Raw genomic sequence first — 23661 nt, forward strand, 5'->3', positions numbered from 1 at the left:
ATCTTATGGAAAAAAGAGCAGAAATGGATTTATACTTTGAACACTTTGCACCCCCAAGGTTTAAACAATGCGATCGAGTGGTTAGCCTTCTTGTAATTCATTCTCCATATGTGTCACATCGATTGCTCTCTCTCCCCCTTCATTTCAGTATATTTTTTTCATTCCAACCTTGACGTCATGACATCATCACATTTTTGACGTCATGATGTTTTTTGGCGTTTTTCCAATAAAACAGTGCTAGAAGCCAGCTTCCTGTCTGGCGATTTTGAATTTTCAGAAATTACTTCATCGACTTTCCAGCAGAGGTATGTAAACTCAGAGAAACCTGTTTTAACTTTTTTAACCTTTTTACTCTGCTGCACCTTCCATTTCCAGCGCTGTCAGCACCAGTATATACACCAGCATGTTTTCAGTGTGGGTATGACCTTCTGAGCTACTCACACCTGACATGATGTTTATTGCTTGTCTTTTCAGAATTGCTTTTCTACAGTCACGAATGCACACTTATTCAAACCAGGCACCAGTTTTGAACAACTTTATTCGGGTCCCCTGAGGCAGGGAACAAAACGGGGCCACGTTGGGACCCCCTAAAATCCCACTGAAGCTAAGTGTAAACAGCATTATATATACCATACAGTGACTTTCAAATATACAGCTAAATAACTATGTGAAACTTTTTTGAAACTGAGTAAATATACTATCTTTGATCAAAGTTTTTATAAAAAAAAACAATGACTGGAAGGTGAACTCTTCACCCAAGGGAGGTTTTTCAGCCTTCCTTTCAGAGTTTCATATCTCTGAGTAATTTTATAAACCTAAGTTTGATCACTCTCCATAGGTTTTGTAACCAATTTAGGTCAGTTGTACCAATAGATATTGAAAATTAGTTGAGCACTTGAACACTATGTCCTTTTCAAGCTCTTTTTCAAAATAAGTCATACACAGTGATGGGGCGGTGGGTTTGGCTATAGGAGCTAATGCTCTTGGTCAAATTTCACAATTCTGAGTGTATGTGAACACTTTACTTATTTTACAAGTCAAATATATGTTTTGCTTATTTGCATGCTGAGAAGTCTTATCCAGTTATATCATTTTTCTATAACCATAAAGCTCTGTGATATCACAATGCAGGTGTAAAGAGCCTTAGCCAATAGGGAGAGGAAGAAATAGCAGATTCTGTGGATGGGCAGACTGGATGGGCCATTTAGCCTTTATCTGCCATCATGTTTCTATAACTATAAAGCTCTGTGACATCACAATGCAGGTGTAAAGAGCCTTAGCCTATAGGAAGAGGAGATGCAAATGTTAAGAGCCTTAGCCAATAGGGAGAGGAAGAGATAGCGGATTCCGTGGATGGGAAGACTGGATGGGCCATTTAGCCTTTATCTGCCATCAGGTTTGTAGGATTGTGTAACCACACAGAAAAAGCAGTACACAAGTCCCTTCCCCTTAACTTGTATGCGTATTGAGCAAAGTAGTGTGGTTGCTGTATTAGTCCACTTTAAAGGTAATAAATGGAAATAAAAAATGAAAGTAAAATAAGGTGACAGCTTTTTTTTGTTGTACTAACTTAATGCATTTTATTGAGAACACACGTACATTTACTCATTCAGAACGGGATACATTTGTGCGTTTATAGGGACAGTGCTGAGTGCTTATTTCTTTTCTTTTTTTAACACATAGGTGCCTGTTTCACCTTTCTAAAACAAGACATAAAATTAACACTTCTTTTGAAATTTTGCATTGGTTCCCTGTTATGACAACGTCTCTTTAGGCAGAAATCAGCACTTGACATGGGTTAAAAATATATTATTGTGTGATATTGGCAAAGCTTGTAGGAATGTTTCTTTAATTACTCTCTTATAGACCACCTGCAAACCCAAAATCTTTCAAGTGGTGAAGTGTTGATGATACTCACAGGAACACAGTAAACGATGGCAGAGAAAGACCTGTATAGGCCATCCACTCTGCCCAACAAGGCAGCCACAGCCACACTTGTCACACTGTGCAAATTATAGCCATTCATGCTTAAATACTGGTTGGCAATTTGCCATCATGCCAATCACCTATAAGCAGTTAAATATGTTGAAGAAAACATATCATAGAAACAGACACAATAAATGTGGGACAGGCACATGGGAGGGGAGGAGATAGCGGATGCTGTGGATGGGCCATTTGGCCTTTATCCGCCATCATGCTTCTATAACCATAAAGCTCTGTGATATCACAATGCAGGTGTAAAGAGCCTTAGCCAATAGGGAGAGGAAGAGATAGCAAATGCTGAGGATAGGCAGACTGAATGGGCCTTTTGGCCTTTATCTGCCATCATGTTTCTATAACTATAAAGCTCTCTGAGATCACAATGCAGGTATAAAGAGCCTTAGCCAATAGGGAGAGGAAGAGATAGCGGATGCTGTGGATGGGCAGACTGGATGGGCCATTTGGCCTTTATCTGCCATCATGTTTCTATAACTATAAAGCTCTGTGACATCACAAAGCAGGTGTAAAGAGCCTTAGCCAATAGGGAGAGGAAGAGATAGCCGATGCTGAGGATAGGCAGACTGGATGGGCCTTTTGGCCTTCATCTGCCATCATGTTTCTATATCCATAAAGCTCTGTGACATCACAATGCAGGTGTAAAGAGCCTTAGCCAATAGGGAGAGGAAGAGATAGCAAATGCTGAGGATAGGCAGACTGGATGGGCCTTTTGGCCTTCATCTGCCATCATGTTTCTATATCCATAAAGCTCTGTGACATCACAATGCAGGTGTAAAGAGCCTTAGCCAATAGGGAGAGGAAGAGATAGCCGATGCTGAGGATAGGCAGACTGGATGGGCCATTTGGCCTTTATCTGCCATTATGTTTCTATATCCATAAAGCTCTGTGACATCATAATGCAGGTGTAAAGAGCCTTAGCCAATAGGGAGAGGAAGAGATAGCAGATGCTGTGGATGGGCAGACCGGATGAGCCATTTGGCTTTTTATCTGCCATCAAGTTTCTCTGTTAATAAATTGAGCTATGTCTGTCATATTCAAATATATGCAAAACATCTTATTAATATGCAAAAGGTTTAATATGGATCATCATAATTTGTTGTGACTTATATTAAGCAGTCAAAGTTAACTGCGCCTAAGAGCCCTGGAAGGTTAACACGCCTGTGGATGCTCCTCTTCTCCCTTCTCTGTGAATGGCTGAAGGGGTCTGAAACTCCCCCATTAGGAGCACACTGGCTCTGAAAATCTTCTCCACTTTGCTGAAAAGGTCCTGTCTGCGGGATCCCCTAAAAGAATTGCATGGTAAGTTCCATCCCCTACCACCCAAACCGCAACCCTTCTCCCTATCCGTCTGCCAGCTCCTCTCTCCGAATACTCTGAACTTTAGGAGTCTCCAGGTCCATAATGGGGCACAAATGATCTTCAGTCCAGTCCCGCTGGCAGTAGCCAACCCAAGTTTCCTATTTGCCCATAACAAACAATGGAGAGGAGAGCTTGGGTTCAACTGGTCTTATTTTGTATCACAGTGGGGTACCTAGAGATTACTCTTTTCTCATTACAGATCCAGGGGCTCTTAATTAACAGTGAAGGGCATTTGGGTGTCTATCACTATGTGCCTGGTTTTGGGGTTTATTTTAACATTTGGCATGGGAGAGCTTAAGGGCTTTTCAATTACAAAACTTTGATGTGTGTATGGCGGGGGGGGGGGGGGGGGTTGTCATTCAGGGTAGAGAATGACACCGGGACAAATTTGCCCCTGTCCCCGCAGGAACTCAATTTCCCCGTCCTGTCCCAGTGAGTTTTGTCACTGTCCCTGTCCCTTTCCTGTAAGCTGTGCCTTAACACAAGCCTCAAACTCTTATGATTTTAGTGTTTGAGGCTTGTGCAGATGAGGGCAGAGCTTAGGCATTGGTGGAATGAGGCATTATGACATCACAATCTGAGCTCTAGAATGTTGCTACTTATGATTTTAAAGTGTTTGAGGCTTGTGCAGATGAGGACGGAGCTTAGGCATTGGTGGAATGAGGCATTATGACATCACAATCTGAGCTCTAGAATGTTGCTACTTAGGATTTTAAAGTGTTTGAGGCTTGTGCAGATGAGGACGGAGCTTAGGCATTGGTGGAATGAGGCATTATGACATCACAATCTGAGCTCTAGAATGTTGCTACTTATGATTTTAAAGTGTTTGAGGCTTGTGCAGATGAGGACGGAGCTTAGGCATTGGTGGAATGAGGCATTATGACATCACAATCTGAGCTCTAGAATGTTGCTACTTAGGATTTTAAAGTGTTTGAGGCTTGTGCAGATGAGGACAGAGCTTAAGCATTGGTGGAATGAGGCATTATGACATCACAATCTGAGCTCTAGAATGTTGCTACTTATGATTTTAAAGTGTTTGAGGCTTGTGCAGATGAGGATGGAGCTTAGGCATTGGTGGAATGAGGCATTATGACATCACAATCTGAGCTCTAGAATGTTGCTACTTAGGATTTTAAAGTGTTTGAGGCTTGTGCAGATGAGGATGGAGCTTAGGCATTGGTGGAATGAGGCATTATGACATCACAATCTGAGCTCTAGAATGTTGCTACTTAGGATTTTAAAGTGTTTGAGGCTTGTGCAGATGAGGACGGAGCTTAGGCATTGGTGGAATGAGGCATTATGACATCACAATCTGAGCTCTAGAATGTTGCTACTTAGGATTTTAAAGTGTTTGAGGCTTGTGCAGATGAGGACGGAGCTTAGGCATTGGTGGAATGAGGCATTATGACATCACAATCTGAGCTCTAGAATGTTGCTACTTAGGATTTTAAAGTGTTTGAGGCTTGTGCAGATGAGGACGGAGCTTAGGCATTGGTGGAATGAGGCATTATGACATCACAATCTCAGCTCTAGAATGTTGCTACTTATGATTTTAAAGTGTTTGAGGCTTGTGCAGATGAGGACGGAGCTTAGGCATTGGTGGAATGAGGCATTATGACATCACAATCTGAGCTCTAGAATGTTGCTACTTAGGATTTTAAAGTGTTTGAGGCTTGTGCAGATGAGGACAGAGCTTAAGCATTGGTGGAATGAGGCATTATGACATCACAATCTGAGCTCTAGAATGTTGCTACTTATGATTTTAAAGTGTTTGAGGCTTGTGCAGATGAGGATGGAGCTTAGGCATTGGTGGAATGAGGCATTATGACATCACAATCTGAGCTCTAGAATGTTGCTACTTAGGATTTTAAAGTGTTTGAGGCTTGTGCAGATGAGGATGGAGCTTAGGCATTGGTGGAATGAGGCATTATGACATCACAATCTGAGCTGTAGAATGTTGCTACTTAGGATTTTAAAGTGTTTGAGGCTTGTGCAGATGAGGATGGAGCTTAGGCATTGGTGGAATGAGGCATTATGACATCACAATCTGAGCTCTAGAATGTTGCTACTTATGATTTTAAAGTGTTTGAGGCTTCTGCAGATGAGGATGGAGCTTGCAGGAATGGGACAGGGATGGGAAAATGAGTTCCCTTGGAGACGGGGAAAAATTTGTCCCCTTGTCATTCTCTAATTCAGGGTTTCAGATATCTATAGCTGTTCATGTGATGGGGTGGGGGTAGGACTGCATGAATATTATAGCTGTTGTTAATGCTGGTGTACTTTATGGAGAGGCTGGTGGATACCTGGAATGCGCTCCCGAGCGAGGTGGTGGAAAGGAAAACGGTGACGGAGTTCAAAAAAGCATGGGATGAACACAGAGAATCTAGAATCTGAAAGTAATAGTAAATATTGAAGAACTAAGGCCAGTACTGGGCAGACTTGCACGGTCTGTGTCTGTATAGGGCCGTTTGGTTGAGGATGGTCTGGGGAGGGCTTCAATGGCTGGGATGGACTGGAGTGAGCTTTGTCAGACTTCAGTAGTTGGAACCCAAGCAAAGTACCGGGTAGAGCTTCGGATTCTTGCCCAGAAATAGCTAAAAAGAAAAAAAAAAAAAAATTAAAATTGAATCAGGTTGGGCAGACTGGATGGACCATTCGGGTCTTTTTCTGCCGTCATCTACTATGTAACTATGTACTCCCAGTAACTGGAGCAGGCCTCTGGTATTCACCAACTCAACTTCCCCTTATTTCAAGCAAGGAATAAACACTTGAAATAGGCGAGATTGAATCCTTTGGCATTGCTGTACTTAAACATTGCTTTTGATGACACATAAGATGTTTGGCAAATTTTAATAATCTGCACATTTGGTCTCTTTAGTGTGTTCTTAATATCGTGTGTTTTCTTCCTGAGTGACACATTATCTGTAATTAGAGCATTACTCACAGCCCGAAAGAAAGTCACCTGAGACTCCAATGCAGCTATCTTTGTCTTATTTCATGCTACAATGGATTTCTGAACTGTTGATTACGGTGCCAAAGCACTCGCTCAAGCTTGCATTTTATCAGCCTTTGCAATAACAATCATTTCCATTTTAGTAATAACCATCTTTCCCCAACATCATTCTGCTGAAACTTACTTCTCGGAGCCTGCAGCTTCAAGCACCTAAGAAGATAGAGCAGAAGCCAAACCCACCACAGTTGCACCAGCTCCTCCTCTTCCTCCTGCTTAGCAGGGTGACAGTCAAAAGCGCGCGCCGACAAAGGAGCGCCCAGACAACTAGGTGGAAGCCCGCGCCGAAGAAAAATTGTGTTTTAAGGGGCTCCAACGGGGTGTGTGTGTGGGAGGGAACCCCCCCACTTTACTGAATACAGATCGCTCCGGCGTTGTGGGGGGTTTGGGGGGTTGTAACCCCCCACATTATACTGAAAACTTCACTTTTTCCCTAAAAAACAGGGAAAAACTGAAGTTTCCCGTATAATGAGGGGGGTTACAACCCCCCAACCCCGGCGCAATCTGTATTCAGTAAAGTGGGGGGGTTTCTCCACGAACACCCCCTGTCGGAGCCCCTTAAAACACTGTTTTTCTTTGGCACGGGCTTCCGCCTTGCGCTCAGTTGTCTCGGCACACCGTTGTCGGCGCGCGCTTTTGTCTATGAACCGCTTATCACTTATATAGCGTTAAAAGTCGTACACCCTCACCTCCCGGACCTCTCCACAGTACTTGCTTTTTAAAACCTGATTGCTGCGAGTTCCCATTGTCTCGCGGGAACTCACGGCAGCCATTTTTGTTCCCGGCTCTGCATGGGGCAGCAGCATAGGAAGGTTGCTCATGCCCCGTTTTACTGCTAGACCACTGGGCTTTAAAATGTAAGTACAGTGGAGAGGTCCGGGAGGCAGGGGCGGGTCAGAGTTGGCCCTATATTAACGATTTCTCCATATTCGCAGGCCGGTTCTTCCCCTAACCCCCGTGAATATGGAGGGAGAACTGTAATGTGAAAAAGTAACATGATGCTCATGTCAACCATGAACAGAATAATAATAATTTATTTTTATATACTGCCTAACCAGCAGTTCATAGCGGTTTACACAATAGGTACTCAGCATACAATATAATAATAACATCATCTAATATAATAAAACCCTAAGCTGCGCATGCGCACTCCCACCTGCATGCTCCCGTTTTCTGTGCACTGTAGGGCACCGCAGGTAGGAGTGCGCATGTGTGCGAATCTCTCTCTCTTTCCCTGCGGTGGCTGTCGGCGGCTGCAGGCCGCGGCGGGCGAGCACGGAGCCCGGAGCCACCAGCAGCGGGTGGCGGTCAGCCCGAGAAACCCCTGACCTACAAGGCCGGGCCAAAGTTTCTGTTTTAGCTTAAAAGACGCTGCAGCGGCTCCTCTCACGAGCCGCTCCTGCGTCGGAGAAGGCGGCGATTGTGAGAGGAGCCGCCGGAAAGTTACACTGGTCGGGGCTAGGGCTGTTCGGTCCATGCAGGCTCCTCTCGCGGTAAATGGAGGGAGAGGGAATGCTGTGGCTGCTGCACAGGGAAGTAGGGAAGGAGATAGGAAGAAAGACACAGGGGCAGGGAGGGAGACAGAAAGACAGACAGACAAAGGGGGCCAGGGAGGGAGAGAGACAGAAAGAAAAAGACAAGGGTAGGGAGAGAAACAGAAAAAAAGACAGACATATATTCTACCACCAGCGGGAGGAAGAGAGACAGAAAGAAAAGAAGAAAGACACAGGGACAGGGAGAGACACAGAAAGACAGACAGACAAAGGGGGCCAGGGAGAGAGGCAGACAGAAAGAAAGACAGCGGGACAGAGAGAGAGACAGAAATAAAGACAGATAGATATATATTCTAACACCCGTTAATGTAACGGGCTAAAATACTAGTACATAATAAAATTCTAAATAATTAATACCAGCATTAAAACTAATGAATAAAAAAACACAATAGAAACTAAAATAAGTATAGATAAAAAGATTAAAAGTACATTATAACTATGAGATAATATGAAAATCAGTAATGTATATTATATTGTTTAAATAAGTGGGTTGTCAAATACTGAAACACGGTCCATGCCACATACTTTTTACTGTGTACAGCATCGGCTCTTGCTCTGATGTCACTTCCTGGACCTGCACCTAAGAAATGACAGATGAAGCCGACGCAGGCGTGACAGCAGCGTGGGGGGTTGCTGCCCACACCAGGAACATTACAGAGGTACGGGGGGAAGAAAAGTGGCAGGCGCATGGTAGGAGGGGGCAGAAGGAGCGTGTCGAGGTGAGACGACAGGGAGGCGTGCCACCACCCTGGGTGCTTCTCACCTTTGCTACGCTGTCATCCGCGTATGCTCAGAGGCCCTCCAGATGTGGCTGGAGCTTTCTAAGGGCTTTCCAAAATCCGGACAAATGCTAGATTTTGGAAAGTCCGTCCGGGAGCCTGGACAATCCTCTAAAAAGAGGACAGGTCCACATTATCCCGAACGTCTGGTAGCCCTATAATATAGGCTCCTCCCACTCAGTCACTAGAGGCCTAATTCAAAGTGCCTTTTTAAAGAATTGACCCCTTGCCTCTCTCTATGCCATCTAGTACAGTGGCGTAGTAAGGGGGTTGCGAGGGGCGCAGTCCGCCCCAGGCGTGGTGTTCCTCAGGGCACCAGCACTTCCTCCTCTCTGCCCCCTTTCCCACTCCTCCCCCTGCCACGCGTGTGTGCCCACGCCCCTTCCCCGTACATTTTTAAATTCGGCCTGACCAGTGACAAATTTGCTGCCTGTGTCGGCTTTGGGAGGAAGTGACATCAGAAAGAGCTCTGGGCAGCAAGTTTGTCGCTGCTCACGACGAAGTTAGATAAGGGGAAGGGGCGCAGGCGCATGCGTGCAGCAGGGAAGAGGGCAGGAGATGGGCATCACCACCACGGGTGCCGGTCACTCTCGCTACGCCACTGGTTTGGGCCACTGTTTTGCCACCTAGAGATCCTCAAACACCATCACCCCAACGTTCCTCTCCCAGACCAGCACATCAGCCTTTCACCCCCTAACACCTTCCTTGGATTTCTGCACCCCAAATGCGTCATTTTGTGCTTAATGTTCACTGTCAAACATTAGGCCATCCATCTTCTAATGGAATTCATTGCCTGGAGTTTTACGATTGTGTGGTGATAAGATGAATTTTAAGAAGATGTTAAAGACACACTGAAGGGGCACATATATTCCTTGTATATATTCCTTGTAAGTTTTCTATTTGAACTGCTGAATACAGGTTGTATGTGCCAAGAAATCACAAGGCCATTTTCTCTTTGTGTTCTGAGCTCTGTGTCTTACATCTTGTGCTTTAGAGAGATAAGAAACATTGCTAGACCTTAGATGGAAACTTCCCACTAAACCCCCCCCCCTTATGTTTGCTACCTCTTTCTAATGTATCCTGTTACCAAATATGGTCTTTCCTACAGACATATGCTGAAAAAACTGACCCATGTATAATGCTATATAAATGGATGTAGGACTCATAATAAATGGACAATTTCTTTGGGCCAAACCTGAGCTTGAGCATCCTTTCTTCCTAAAGAGACTGTCCCCAGATGCATCTGACTTACAAACGACAGAGCGTGTGAGGCAGTATTGGGACCAGAACCTTTTCACACACCTTTTTGTTCAGGCCTTTTATTAACTAGATTGCCTTTTAGAAATTTGGTGAAGCTCAGTGGAAGTCTGTTCAGTTGATGCTCAGGTGTTTCTGTGATGTGTGTTTTTGTGTGTTACATTTGAATTTGTATACTTTATTGTAATCTAAACTAAACTAAGCCTTAAGTTTGTATACCGCATCATCTCCATAAAGATAGAGCTCAACATGGTTTACAGGTAATTCAATAAATGAAGGAAAGACATAATAAGAAATTAGAGGTTATAAAGAGGATAGCTAGCTTTACATTTTGGAGAAAAGCCAAGTTTTCAGATGCTTTCGGAATAATTGGAATGAGCCTTGGTTCCACAGCAGGGCAGGGAGGTTATTCCAAAGCTCGGTGAATTTGAAGAAAAGGGATTTCCCCTAATTTACCTGCATACATGACACCTGTTAACGAGGGGAAAGATAGTTTGAGTATGTGGGCGGATCTGGTAGTGTCAGGTCTCGAAGAATTCCAGGATAGTGGGATTAGGGGAGGAAGAATGCCATGTAGGATCTTGAAAATTAGGCAGGTACATTTAAAGTGAATCCTAGAAATCACCGGAAGCCAGTGAAGTTTTAACAGAAGCGGGGAGACATGATCAAATTTGCTTTTTGCAAAGATCAACCTAGCCGTAGTGTTCTGGATCCGCTGAAGTCTTTGAAGATTTTTCTTGGTTAGACTTAGATAGATGGAATTACAATAGTCCAGTCTGGAAAGAATGATCGATTGGACAAGGACAGCAAAATGTTGTTGGCGGAATCAGGATCGCACTTTCCTCAACAAGTGAAGACTAAAAAAACATTTTTTTACCAGAGAGTTGAGATGATCATAAAGGAAAGTGTAGAGTCAATAATGATGCCCAAAACTTTGCTTGAGAATTCGATCTGCAGTGAGGGACCAGAAGGTAGTGGAATGAGCGTGGGTAACGGATCTAATTTTGGGCCAAGCCAGAGTAGTTTTGTTTTGAACTCATTTGACTTAAAGCCGAACAGAAATTTCTAAAATAAAATGATGTTTGTAGACTACTTCTCATGTTGCCCACGCTCATGCAAATTGTGCTAACTTATCATACATACTTTGGGATGTCTCGTTAGCTGAAAAAGGTCCTGATGAGCTGTTTGAGTGCTGTCAATGAATCAGCAGCGTGTGGAAGCTTCTGTAGCAAACACATTAAATTTGACCAGCAGCCGCGTCTGCCTCAGAAAGGGTGACAGCCAAGCTGGCCAAATTCACAGAAAAAAAAAAAATATCGGATTTTCATCCCTCTGTTAATCAGTCAGTTACAAGCTCATTATTGAACCTGATGGAAACGGAGAGCTCTAAATGTAACCAAATGCCTGCGGTCTCCACGCTTTTCAGCTGGCGCAAACAGATCCGTTTTTGACTTTTAGTGGCACAGAGTGAATCAAAAGCTTGGGCGGATGTATAAGAAAATCCCGTCTTCAAAATGTGAAAAATCCTGCAGGGTTCAAAAGGCCATAGCCAGGAATTCAAGGTTCCAACAATTAATCATTAAAGGTGACACTGCAGGGCTTTATACCATTGATAATTTTACACTGCAGGAATCCTGTTTTCTTTGCATCAAGAAAAATGCCGTGTCGGGCAGAGCAAATCAGGGCAGTAGAAGGCCGCGAAGCAGCGTGTTTAGAGTGCTGTGGCCGCTGCTGGAATCGGGACGTTTGTCGGGACCGCGGGAAGGGAAGAGGGGTGGCGGCAAGGGACTAAGGGAGCCAGCCAGACCGCGGGAAGGGAGGGTCGGATGGGAGGGTCGGATTGGAGGCTGAATGGGGGTTTGGGTGTGCCGGGGAGGATGGGCGAAGACGCCGCCGCCGAAGACGAACTGTCTTACAGGGGGGGGGAACCCTAAGCGTGCACGCGCACTCCTGCGGCCACAGACATACGAATCATGGAAGCACGCAGATAAGAGTGCACATGCGCGGCTAGGGTTTTATTATATAGGATTATTCTTGGTTGGGCTGAGAACTTTTCAGCACCCCTCCTACTGTGAAGACTTTCAGACTCTGGTAACCAGAGCTGAGATTGTGATGTCAAAATGCCTCATTCCACCAATAAGAGCCAACCTCATCAGTGATGTCACAATGGCTTGATTGTCCTATACTTGACTCACTTTGATTGTATACAAGGGGGTGCTGAAAAGTTCTCCAGCCCAACTAACCAACTTCCTAAATTCTGAGCATTATTTTGGCACCATAACAGAAAAGAGTGTTATCCTATTTCATTAAGTGCCAATTTGCAGAATTGTAATTGTTTTTATAGCGCTACCAGACATACACAGCGCTGCACAGAGTCACAAAGATGACAGTCCCTGCTCGAAAGAGCTTACAGTCTAAACCAGGGGTGTCCAACCTGCGGCCCAAGGGCCGCATGCGGCCCCATGAAGTATTTTGTGCGGCCCTGGTTGAGGGCGATGCAGTGTTTTCCTCTGCTGCCCCCGGGTGTTTACCGTCTTGCCGGCTCCCTCCTCTGTCTTGCTGCAGCATTTGCACGTTTGTGCGGCCCCAGAAACATTTTTTTGGGCCAATGCGGCCCAGGGAAACCAAAAGGTTGGACACCCCTGCTCTAAACAGACAAGACAGACATTGAATCATGTGTCCCCAAAGACTGGTTTAAGAACTCCTTTATTGAGGGCTTTTCTTCTATAGTTCACCAGTCCTTACAAACTATCCTGCATTGTGCCCTATTTCTATATTATCTGTAATGAGGCAAAAACCGGTGCAGAGCTCTTTTGAACACCTTATCAATCCCACTGCAGATGCCTAGCCCACTAAATTTTGCATGCCAGCCAGGACCACAGCCTTCTCTCTTTGTTCTCGTCACCTCTAGGAGAAAAAGCATTGGAGGTTTTAACTGTGCCAACTGCAGTCTGAAAGCTCAGGGCACGCTCTCCTAAAGACAATTTCTCCCCTCCACCATGAGTGCAAATGCATATGCGGTAGGCGATTTATCATTTCACCTATGCAATGAAAAGAAAAACCTGCCCTTTTAGAGACTCCAATGAGATTTGAAAGGAACGCTTGACAACGATCGCACAGTAGGTGCAGAGAGAGAGAGAGCCATTGGGCAAGGACCATGCATCAAACAGTCTAATCTCATTTCGTTTGGAAAATGACCCTTTGTCTCGTTTGGAACCAGTTGCTATGGAAGCGCCAGATGGTTTTTAACCCGGGGCTCTGGCAGAAGGTAAATAATGGAGGCTCAGTCTTTATGCAAGAAGCCAGCAGCTGGTTTGCGATACAGTCCATTCACCCATGTACAGATGGGTGGATTATTCCTGGCTTCACTTTATTCATGGACACACTAATTACGCTGAATTGTCAGGCAGACCTGAGCCCACCTCTCTCTCTGAACAGAATGAGGCTTTATGTCTAAAAAAAAAAAAAGAATAGAACCTGGCCACCCTATCCTACAGAAGGCAGGAGTCAGGGATGTTTCTGTTATAAGCAAAGAGAACGAACACATCTGATCTATCTGCACCTATACCTAGAGGTAAATAGACAGAGATATGGCTAAATAAATATTTTCCGAGTACAAAGGGATTAGAGAAAGTGAGCTCAGGGTGGGGGTGGAGGGGGGGGGGAGGAAGGCGACTTGGACGCATTCTCTCATTAAAATTTAATTGCACCTTGCAGCATCTCTGTCTGTGCCGTGCTCCATCTCCTGGGCAAAGGGGGCCTGGCATCGCTCGGGTTACCAGGAGGAGACTCAACTCCCGGCAAACAGGGAGGAGTTTTGAGGACAGACCAATCTCCCTTCTTTTTTTTTTGTCCCTCTTTTGCCTCTGGAATCATTTACAGTCCAGCCTGGCCACAAAGAAGCTTGTACTCCGGCCAACAGCGTGCACTAGCCCTGCAGTCACAGGGCTTCAGATCTTTGGGGTGTTTGTTTGTATTTTTGGGTTTTCTCATGGAAATCAGGTAAGGTGGTGGTTTTCTTTCTGTTGGTTTCGGAGACGTCGGCTAATCTTTCCTCTTGAACCCTTGTCTGGGTGTTCTTCAGCTGTTTAAATACACATGTGGGCGGTGGTTATAGGTGGTCACTGGTGCACTTACAGCTGAAAGAGTGTTTGCATGTCTGGCTGAAAAATGTTAAGCGAGAAGCTAGAAAAAAAACATTCATTATTTTTTTTTCCCCCCCCCGAATCTTAAAGACTAAAGGGTCATTGTTCTCCTTAGACATTGAATTAAGAGAATAGCACCTTCTTTCTCTTTAAACATCATTATCATTTCTATTTTTGCATATAGGACATTTAGTTCTGCATTTAGATACTTGGATAAATATACATAGATATTTAAGCGTGAATTGTTAAGGTGAGTAAATATAATACAAGGAAAAAAAAAATCAAATACCAGTGCATTGTTACATTGTTGCTCTGTGTATCTTATTAATTTTTCTCTCGTTCAGGAAAATACTCCACTGATTTTTACTTATAAATAATTTGATATTAGCACTTCACACCCACCCACCCTCCCGCTTAAAAAAAAAAAACCCAGCAGAAAACTCCATTAAAAATTCTGAGGTGCAGTGGACACCATTTTAAGACAATAAGATTTAAAATCAAGTGGTAAAGTGCAAATAGTAGCTTTTCCCTTTTCTCTTGCAGAAATCCTGTCTTGAACCTCCAACGAGATGCGCTGCAAGACAGGTAAGTCAATTGATGCGCTCTGCATTCTACAGCGATTAGTGTGCGGTTAGGCTGGCTGTTCCTTTCCTGCGAACATCCACCATCATAGTATTCTCAACAATGGGACTAAATAGGATGCTTGTGCCAAGCCTAACAGGATAATACATACCTCACCGATGCTATTCGGAACACTGAAAACGACCATTAAACCCTATTAACCGGATAAGTCGCAGGCTTGCAACATATAGATTCTCTGCCAGACATTCTGTCAGGGATACCGACTGCTCTAAAAGGCTACAGGGGTGTGAATTAGTCCCAAAATATGTATTGCAAAATATGCAAGAGACTTGCCTTCAGGCTACCACCTTGAGGCTGCCACATGCATGCCGCATTCCATGCGATATGGTTCTAATTAGTGGCAATTCACAGCAGTATTAATACTCGCCACTTCTATGCTAGGGCTATTTATTTATTAGAATTTATTAACCACCTTTATGAAAAGATTCAGTCAAGGCAGCGTATGGCAGGCACAGCTCGGCATAAAGCTTACAATTTTGTTAACAACATAACAATAGTGACAGGTTTTGAAGAACACGTTTAGCTAGGTTTTAAATGGGGGTTTTTGTTTTTTTTTTTTCCCTCCTCCTGGGAATAAAATGAGGTGTGAAATTGTGATTGATAAGCAGAATCTTGAAATGAAATTTGATTGATGTGGCTGGGTATAATTAGCTGTTGCTGCAATTGAATTGTGAGCTGGGATGAAACATAGCTTTCGGAAAGAAAGTGTGTGTTTGTGAAGAGAATATAGCAAAAACCTGCAGTAATTAGTGACTTTTGTTAAGTAAATCTGACTATTGCTCTTTGTGGGTAATTGAAAAATTGGGCACTGAGCTATAACAGTGATCCTTCTCATAAATGTTATCAAGAAGAAGAATAGATAAGCAGAGCCCTTCCCTTCCCTTCCCCTCTCCTCCCTCCCTCCCCCCCCCAAAAAAAAAAAATAAAACCCTCATTAGATACTATTCCCATTCTGTTACGACTGCTCTGTTTCTGACTGTGATACTTTGGGTACTGGAGTACGGCTGCCAGTGTTTGCGTTGCATTTATATACAGCCGAATTGTGGTGTGGGGCCAGTTTGGTTCTTTCTAGATTTATCTGATCATTTCCTTTAAACAGGGACAGCACCATATTTGCATATTTTATTATGGCCTCATAATAATGAACACTTCCTAGCTGCTGCATAACAAACCCCCCTCCCACAAGAGAGGATTAGAGATGACAAGGAATCAGAAATTAATATCCTAAGAAAAAAAAAAGGAACATTCGACTTTAGTTACAAAAATCTGGGATGTACCAGAGGAGATGCAAAATTAGATTATCAGATGCGCACAGGTCCATTATTCTTTTACCTGAATTACTAGTAATGGTCTTAGCCACCTCAACCATTATTTGGAAAAATGCATGAAAAATCAAAATGAAAAAACATAAGACACAGAATTAATACGGGACTTTTTTAAAAAAAACTGAATTTCCTGTTTCATAGTAAAAAAAAGAATAAAAAAGCTAGGGCTAGTTTCCTTAGAAAAAGGATCATTTCCCACTAATGCCTTCTAATAAACTTCCTTCAATTTGCATTTGCTTCTGCCAAATTCGGAGGAATGCAGGAAGTGATATATTATATATATATGAGCTCTAGCTAATAAAAATATTAATTCCATGTTGGTTAATAGAGATCGAGTACATTCTCTTTCTTCTTTCAGTCTTTTCCTTCACTGTCCTTTCTCATGTTCATGGTCCTCCTTGATGATATCGTGCACAGCTGGAAGGGTGGAAGACGAGCCCAGTGAACATAAGTCTACAGACATAGGAAGGGTAGGAGACTAAAATCACTTGCAAAATTCTACTGACCTTGGAGACAACTGGGATACATTTTATTGAGCCAGTAAAAAAAAAAAATATATAAGTTGATGTTTTGAAGAAGGGCAGTTTTTCCTCACACCTCCTCCAGAATCCTTTCAGCAGGGCCTGAGTTTCCTCTTCTGTTAGTTCAAAGGTGTCACTAGCTACCAAGAAGAGGAGACTCAGAAGAGTTGAGAAAATCTTGGCGAATGGAAGGGTGGACAAAGATGACTTCAGACTGTACTTAAGGTACCAAGAAGGAGTAGAAAAGATATGGGATGCCAACCCTGGGAGAAAAAAATTGTGTCAGGACTAGCATTTCCACTAGGCAAACTTGGCAGTTGTTTAAAATGCAGAGATTCGGGAGTGGCCAACTGCAGTGGACAGAGGACAGAATCAGCATTTTTCGTTCCCAATCAGTGGAGGGCAGAGTTGTCGGAACTATAGTAGAAGGCAGGCTTGCAGCTAAACAAGGAAGTGTAGGGCGTGAGCTACAAGTCTGCTTTGTCCTCGTCTTCCTATTGTGGAGTGGGCAGGGACATGGTACTATGCTTCCTCATTGTCTAGCTGTTGGCCTGCTTGATGAACTTTGGTTGCTCTGTGTAGCCACCATTGCAGGGGAGATGATAAGCCACCAAGTAGAGGGGGGATATATGAGGCTGAACCATTGGGGAAGGGAGGGAGAGGGGAAGCAAGAGAGGGATTGCTGATCCATGGAAGGGGGGTCAGGAAGATGCTGGACTGTCATAGAGGAGGGAGGAAAGAAGCTTTAGGGGTGTGCAAGATTGAAGGCTTGTCTAGAGTTCCTAATAGCCTTACACCAGACCTGGGCTGCCTGAGTATTGAGGGGGAACCAAATATGTACTGTAAAAAGACAGTAGAAGGAGAGAGGATAAAAGAGAGTTAGAAAAGTGGAACAAGCAGACACCAGCTGCTATAAGAGTACATGGAAGCAGAAGCAAATGGTCTAGAAAAGCAGGAAGTGAGAGTACAAGAGGAAACAGAGGTAATGAAGGAATGCCATCATGTAACTAGAATGTTTGTGCATGGCACTGGGCAAATATTTTAGGATGTCCATTTACTTATGGGCCTCCTGAATTTGGCAGACTAAAGCATAATTGGTGCAGTAATTCTGTGTTAGTAGAGGAGGATTTCAGGCAACATATTTGCCAGAAGTGAACATTTTCATGACTCAACATCAGGAATTCTTCAGTAGAGCAGATTATGTCCACATTATTTATCATAACCACATTCAGATTTGATGCTGACATTAAACAGAGATTTTTATTCTCTTAAGATACCTATGCTATTGTTCTCTCTGCTAGAAAATCCCTAACCCCTAGAAGTCCCATCTTTGTCCAAATTAGATTGTAAGCTGTTTTGAGCAGGGGCCGTCTATTACATGTCAAGTGCACAGTTCTGCTACCAACGCTGACTTTAAGAGTCTTGGCCAGTCTTTGATTGCTTGATAATCACAATACAGCTCAGCTCACTAAATCATTAAGGGACCTATTTAGTGACTTACACTAAAGTCTTGAACCACACATGGTATTAACAGCCAATGAGAAGGTACATTAGATGTAAAACCCCTGTGGCAACTGTTGGGGACATTCTCAGGGCCTAGGGAAAGCAGTCATGCAGTTAACACAGAGGAATGCTATATAACATATAAAACTCTATGAGAACTTAATAGCCTCCAAAGCAGCTAAGTTGGACAAACAACTCACCACTCTTGTTATCTTCATCCACAGATTACAAAACCTTCAAAAAAGAAATTAAAACCATACTCCTCAAAAAAACACAACAATCCCAACCCAACATCCAACACTCTATAAACCCTTAGTACTCTCTAATTTTTTTCTAATTACCAAACATTATCTAAAACCCATAATTATCCCTTAAAATTTTATCTCATCGTTTATTCTATTACTTCAAAGTTGAAATGTAATTCTTGTTTTTAGTTTGGATGTAATCCGCCTTGAACCACAAGGTAATGGCGGAATAGAAATCACTAATGTAATGTAATGTAATAACACAAACACAGTCAGCTACACCTCTGAAACTGTAACTGACTGCACCACATTATCTGCTGCTTTGGCAGTTACTCCATGATTCTATATATGTTGCCCAAATCTGGGGTGGAACAAATGAGTCACTAACTAGCAATTAATTGATTTTAAGAGCATAAGAATAGCCATACTGGGTCAGACTAGTGGTCCATCAAACCCAGTATCCTGTTCTCACAGTGGTCAATCCACGTCACTAGCACATGGCCAAACCCAGAAGTAGCAACATTCCAGCATCTCAAAGAATAGCAAGATTCCGGAACCCCAGAGCAACATTCCAGAGCTGAGATTATGATGTCATAATGCCTCATTCCACAGTGCCTCAGAGCCAACCTCATCAGTCAGGTTACAGTGGCTTGATTGTCCTACACTTGGCTCATGTAAGAACATAAGAATAGCCTTACTGGGACAGACCAACGGTCCATCAAGCCCAGTAGCCTGTTCTCACGGTGACCAATCTAGGTCACTAGTACGTGGCAAAACCCAAGAATAGCAATATTCCATGCTACCGATCCAGGGAAAGCAGTGGCTTCCCCCTTGTCTTTCTCAATAACAGACTATGGACTTTTCCTCCAGGAACTTGTCCAAACCTTTCTTAATTATTGCAGTTAATTGCCAGTAATTGGCATTGGTTCACATGTCTACCTGACTAAATCCTCTCACCCAACTCAAACGGTGGCATGCCTAGAGGAGGGGCAGAGACATTATGAAAAGCTGGCATAAATACTGGCGCTCGACTTTGAGTGCAGGAATCGGCTCTAACGCTAGTCTATAGAGGGTGCTCAATCCAGAGCATCTTTTATAGACGAGCATTTAGGCCCTGTTTCTAAATATAGTGCCAAACTTGTAGGCACCGTTGAGCGCAATTGTCAATATTCCACTAGGCGCCTTTTATAGAATTGTGCCTAATGATGCCTGGGATTTCTTTGGTGCTGGTAGATGTTGCAACATTAGGCACAATCACATTTATGCCAGGGCTTTCTTGGCCTAAATTAATATGCCAAGTTAGGCACCTAAGTCAAACCAGTGGCGTAGTATTCGGGGGGGGGGGCGGTCCACCCCGGGCGCCATGTTGGTGGGTGTGCTAGCACCCCTCCTCCTCTCTGCCCCCTGCCTCTTCCCATTTCTCTCATCCACGCGTGTGCCCCCCTTCCCCCACACCTCTAGTTGAAATTCTTGATCGCGGTGGTCAACAACGTGCTCTTCACGACCCTGTTGGCTCTCCCGCTGACGTCACTTCCAGGTGACCTCTGTGAGCAACAACTTCAGCTAGAGGTACGGGAAAGGGAGGGTGGGGGCGTGAATGGCAGGCGGGATTGGCGAAAGAGCGGGGGGTGCGCCTCTCACCCTCGCTACGCCACTGAGTCAAACCACACCCCAAATCCACCTAGAATCTGACCCTAACCATGCCTAGGTCCCTCAAACTAGATGCCTACCTTGAAGTGGAATGCGCCTCCTGAGTTAGGCGCCTATCAGCTAATTAACTTTTAAAAATTGTTTTAAAATTACTTTTTTAATGGCACTTTTCAATTATTAGTTCTGATTAAGCCTAATTAAATAATAACCCCACCCCCCCCTTTTTTTTTTTTTTTTAAACTAAGCTGTACTAGAGGTTTCTACCTTGGCCCGGAGCACGAAATGCTCCGATGCTGCTCCGACACGCATAGAATTCCTATGAGTGTCAGAGTAGCGTTGGAGCATTTAGAGCTCTGGGCCGTGGTAGAAACCTCTACTGTGGCTTAGTATAAGAGGGCCCACGTTAGGCGCCTAGTTTGGCTCAGTGCCAACTTTTTAGCTCCATTTTTCGAATTCCCATCCTAGCACTAAATTTTATAAATAGGGCCCAAATTTGGATGCCGAAAAAAAAAAAATGGCATTCCAAGTTGAGTGCCAACTTTGGATGTGAGGATTTACACCGACTGAAACCTGTGCCAGTGCAAATCACTGGCACACAAATGAGGCACGGATCCCCTGAGTTCTTTAAAACTGCACGCATCTTTCGTGTATACCCCTGACCTGCCCACGTTCCTTCCATGGCCACACCCCCTTCACCTGTGCATTTTTTTTTATAGAATAGCGCTTAGCAAGATGCAAATTTTTCCCAATTAATGTCAATAATTGATTGCTAGCACCCATAGATGGCTCATTAATCAATTTTGAGCACCATATATAGAATCTGGGGGATAATGTGCAATAAATGTTTCCATGTCGATTGCAAGGCACAAGGTAGATAAGTGGAATAGTCTTCTCAGTAGAGGTGGTGGAGACAAAGACTGTCTGAATTCAAGAAAGCGTGGGACAGGCACGTGGGATCTCTTAGAGAGAGGAGTAGATAGTGGATGCTGCGGTAGGGCAGATTGGATGGGCCATTTGGCCTTTATCTGCCGACATGTTTCCGTGACCTCACAATGCAAGTGTTAAGAGCCTTAGCCTATAGGGAGAGGAGGAGATAGTGGATGCTGTGGATGGGCCATTTGGCCTTTATCTGCCATCATGTTTCTATCCATAATAGCAATTTATAGGTTTGGAAGGGCAATTCTATAAGTGGATGCCCACATTTAAAATGCCCAATGCCCATGTGTGTACACAGAAAACCAGCGCTTACTCGTGCAAGTGTCAGGAAGACGTTTAAGCACATTCTGTATGCCATGTAAGTGGCATAGCAGGTAAATCCCAGGGGGACGAACACATGGATAAAGCACGGGTGGGACATGGGTAGGATTCCCACGTGCGATCACAACTTACAGAGTAATGGACGCTCCTTGCGTACCTGCCACATGCACACCACTGCAGACATGCCAAGCCTATGGCTGATGTAATTGCAGGGACATAAATTTAAGGCTCACCGATACCAAATTACGATAGCGCACTATAATGGAATTTGAATGCCCAGATGCCATGACAAAATAGGCTCCCACTGTGTGGAGGCACCCATGTACAGAACTGCTCGCGAGGTGTTTAAAATGCAATAATTAACCTGCAGGGCCATGCCGTTAGCATGGTTAAAAGCCAAGTTAAAACACACAAAATGGCTCAGTAAATAGATCCTTAAATATCCATTCTTTGAGCACTTTGGGTTCATTAGCTAAATTGTCTTTCACCAGCTCTTATACCAGCATTTGGGGATATTGCCCTTTTCATGTAAATGACACATTTTGATCAACTCCTTATTCCACTGTGGAAGAACATCTCCCGTTGCCTTCGTGGCATATTGTCTTTCTTGCTATGCTCATTGCTTTGTTATTCCTTCGGAGCGGCAGAGCGCATTGTAAAAATAAATATGAATTCTGCTTAATTTGTAGTTTACGCTGCATATAGGGTCCCTAAGTTATTATCTCCATTCGGTGTCTTTCGAAAAACCATTGATAAATCAACCCCATGGTTTGCACAAAGGAAAATCACTTAATTACTGCTGATGTCTTAAAAGCTACTGCTGCAAAAGAGAGAGAGAGAGAAAAAAAAAAAAGCAGCCGGTATGTGTTTTGCAGACAGATACATTTTCTTTCAATAGCTGAGAAGTGGGAATAAATCGGAGACAATTTTGTGCAGCACGTCTCTGGCATGAATGCTAGGAAAAGGCTCGCTGACCATTTGGCCTTTACTGCAGTCAATAGCGGTCCAGTTCAGATAAGAATCGCGTGTGTGCAGAGCTCGCGCACACACACGCATGTATGCACACACACATGTACAAGAGTTTCTCAATCGAGCTGGCCCCTCTAGGAGGTGGTTTTTATGTTTGCATGTAAAGCGTTCTGTATTCAGTAGACGCACATTGCCATCTGTCATAGCAATCAAATCCCACTTTAAACAAGCTCTATCTACAGCTAGATCTCTCTCTATATCTGTCGTTCGATATTTACGGAGAAAGAAGACCAGCGCAAATGTTAATATGTCAACAAATATGATTTCCATATATTATGCCAACAAACTCTAGCTTTGGTGAACAAAGAGGGCCATTGATCACTGCGGCAAGAACGACTGGATTGATGTAACCTTCCCGGCCACGGTAAACTGAACGGCTTTGCTGGTGAGTGTTTTATGGCAGTATACGGCTGAGTCAGAGAATCTACCTTTGATCAGTAGTGGAAATAAAGACTTGTGTTAGAGAACAGATCAACCCTCAGTGTTCTTCGCCTGCCAGGGTTTGTACAATGGTGTCTAAGATGTGCGGAAATTAAGATTAGGAGGTTGAAAAGTTGCAACATTTTAATTTGGACTTCTGGTGGAAATTTAGCAGACCCGTGGGCGCCAACTTTTCAAAATGATTGGGGGGTGCTGAACCCAATGGAAAGTAACCCTCCATGGACACCAAGCGTTGGTTCGTTTAGCGGGTGCTCCAGCGCTCACACAGCTGGATGCTATGAACGCGCCAAGTTTCAAGAGCCGCGTAGAGCAGCATCGGTGAATTTTCAGCAACACTATGGTGTTCATTTAAAAATGGCATTCATATTTGGCTGTGCAGCAATTTGCATGGGCATCTAAATCTGGATTTTAGATAGCGGGTATATAAATGTCCAAAACTCAAATATGGGCAAGGAGGCGTGGTCTGGGCACGTTTGGGGCAGGATTAGGGTTGGATGAAAAAATAAATGTACTTTCCTTATTTCAGAAGGGGGATGAACATTTTAAATATCCGGCTATATCAACATCAGGATTTACACCTGCTCCAGGGGACATCTCAGAGAAAACTACTCATGATGTGGTCTCCCCCATAATTCCCTACTGTTTTCCCCTTTGGAAAATCTGGACAAGCAGTGGCGTAGTAAGGGTAGGAGGTGCCCGGGGCGGTGGCATCCCCCATGCCCTCTTCTCTCTGCCCCCGCTTCTTCCCCCCCCCCCCCCACTCCACACTCACACTCTCCCTCCCCCCCGTACCTCTAAATCTTTTCCACCACAAATGGCTTTTCGCCAGCAAGCTCCTCACGCCAGGATTGGGTTTCCCTCTGATATCACTTCCTGGCTCCGTGACCCGGAAATGATTCAGAGGGGAACCAGGCTGGTGCAAGCCACAGGCAGGAGAGGTTGCTCAT

At 44.0% G+C, this 23661-nt stretch overlaps 1 long non-coding RNA gene across 2 annotated transcripts; it reads left to right on the forward strand.

The window, feature by feature from the left end:
- Positions 1-474: 474 nt before the first annotated feature.
- On the forward strand, positions 475-16520 carry LOC117366023. Of its 2 annotated transcripts, none has more exons than XR_004540482.1 (5): positions 475-610; positions 3115-3297; positions 8462-8579; positions 14645-14686; positions 16427-16520. It is a non-coding gene; the product is annotated as an uncharacterized LOC117366023 (long non-coding RNA). The 2 variants fall into 2 exon arrangements; XR_004540483.1 differs by having other exon boundaries at positions 482-610; positions 3112-3297.
- Positions 16521-23661: the final 7141 nt, after the last annotated feature.

Source organism: Geotrypetes seraphini, chromosome 8 (genome assembly GCF_902459505.1).
Source record: "Geotrypetes seraphini chromosome 8, aGeoSer1.1, whole genome shotgun sequence".
Lineage (NCBI taxonomy): Eukaryota > Metazoa > Chordata > Amphibia > Gymnophiona > Dermophiidae > Geotrypetes > Geotrypetes seraphini.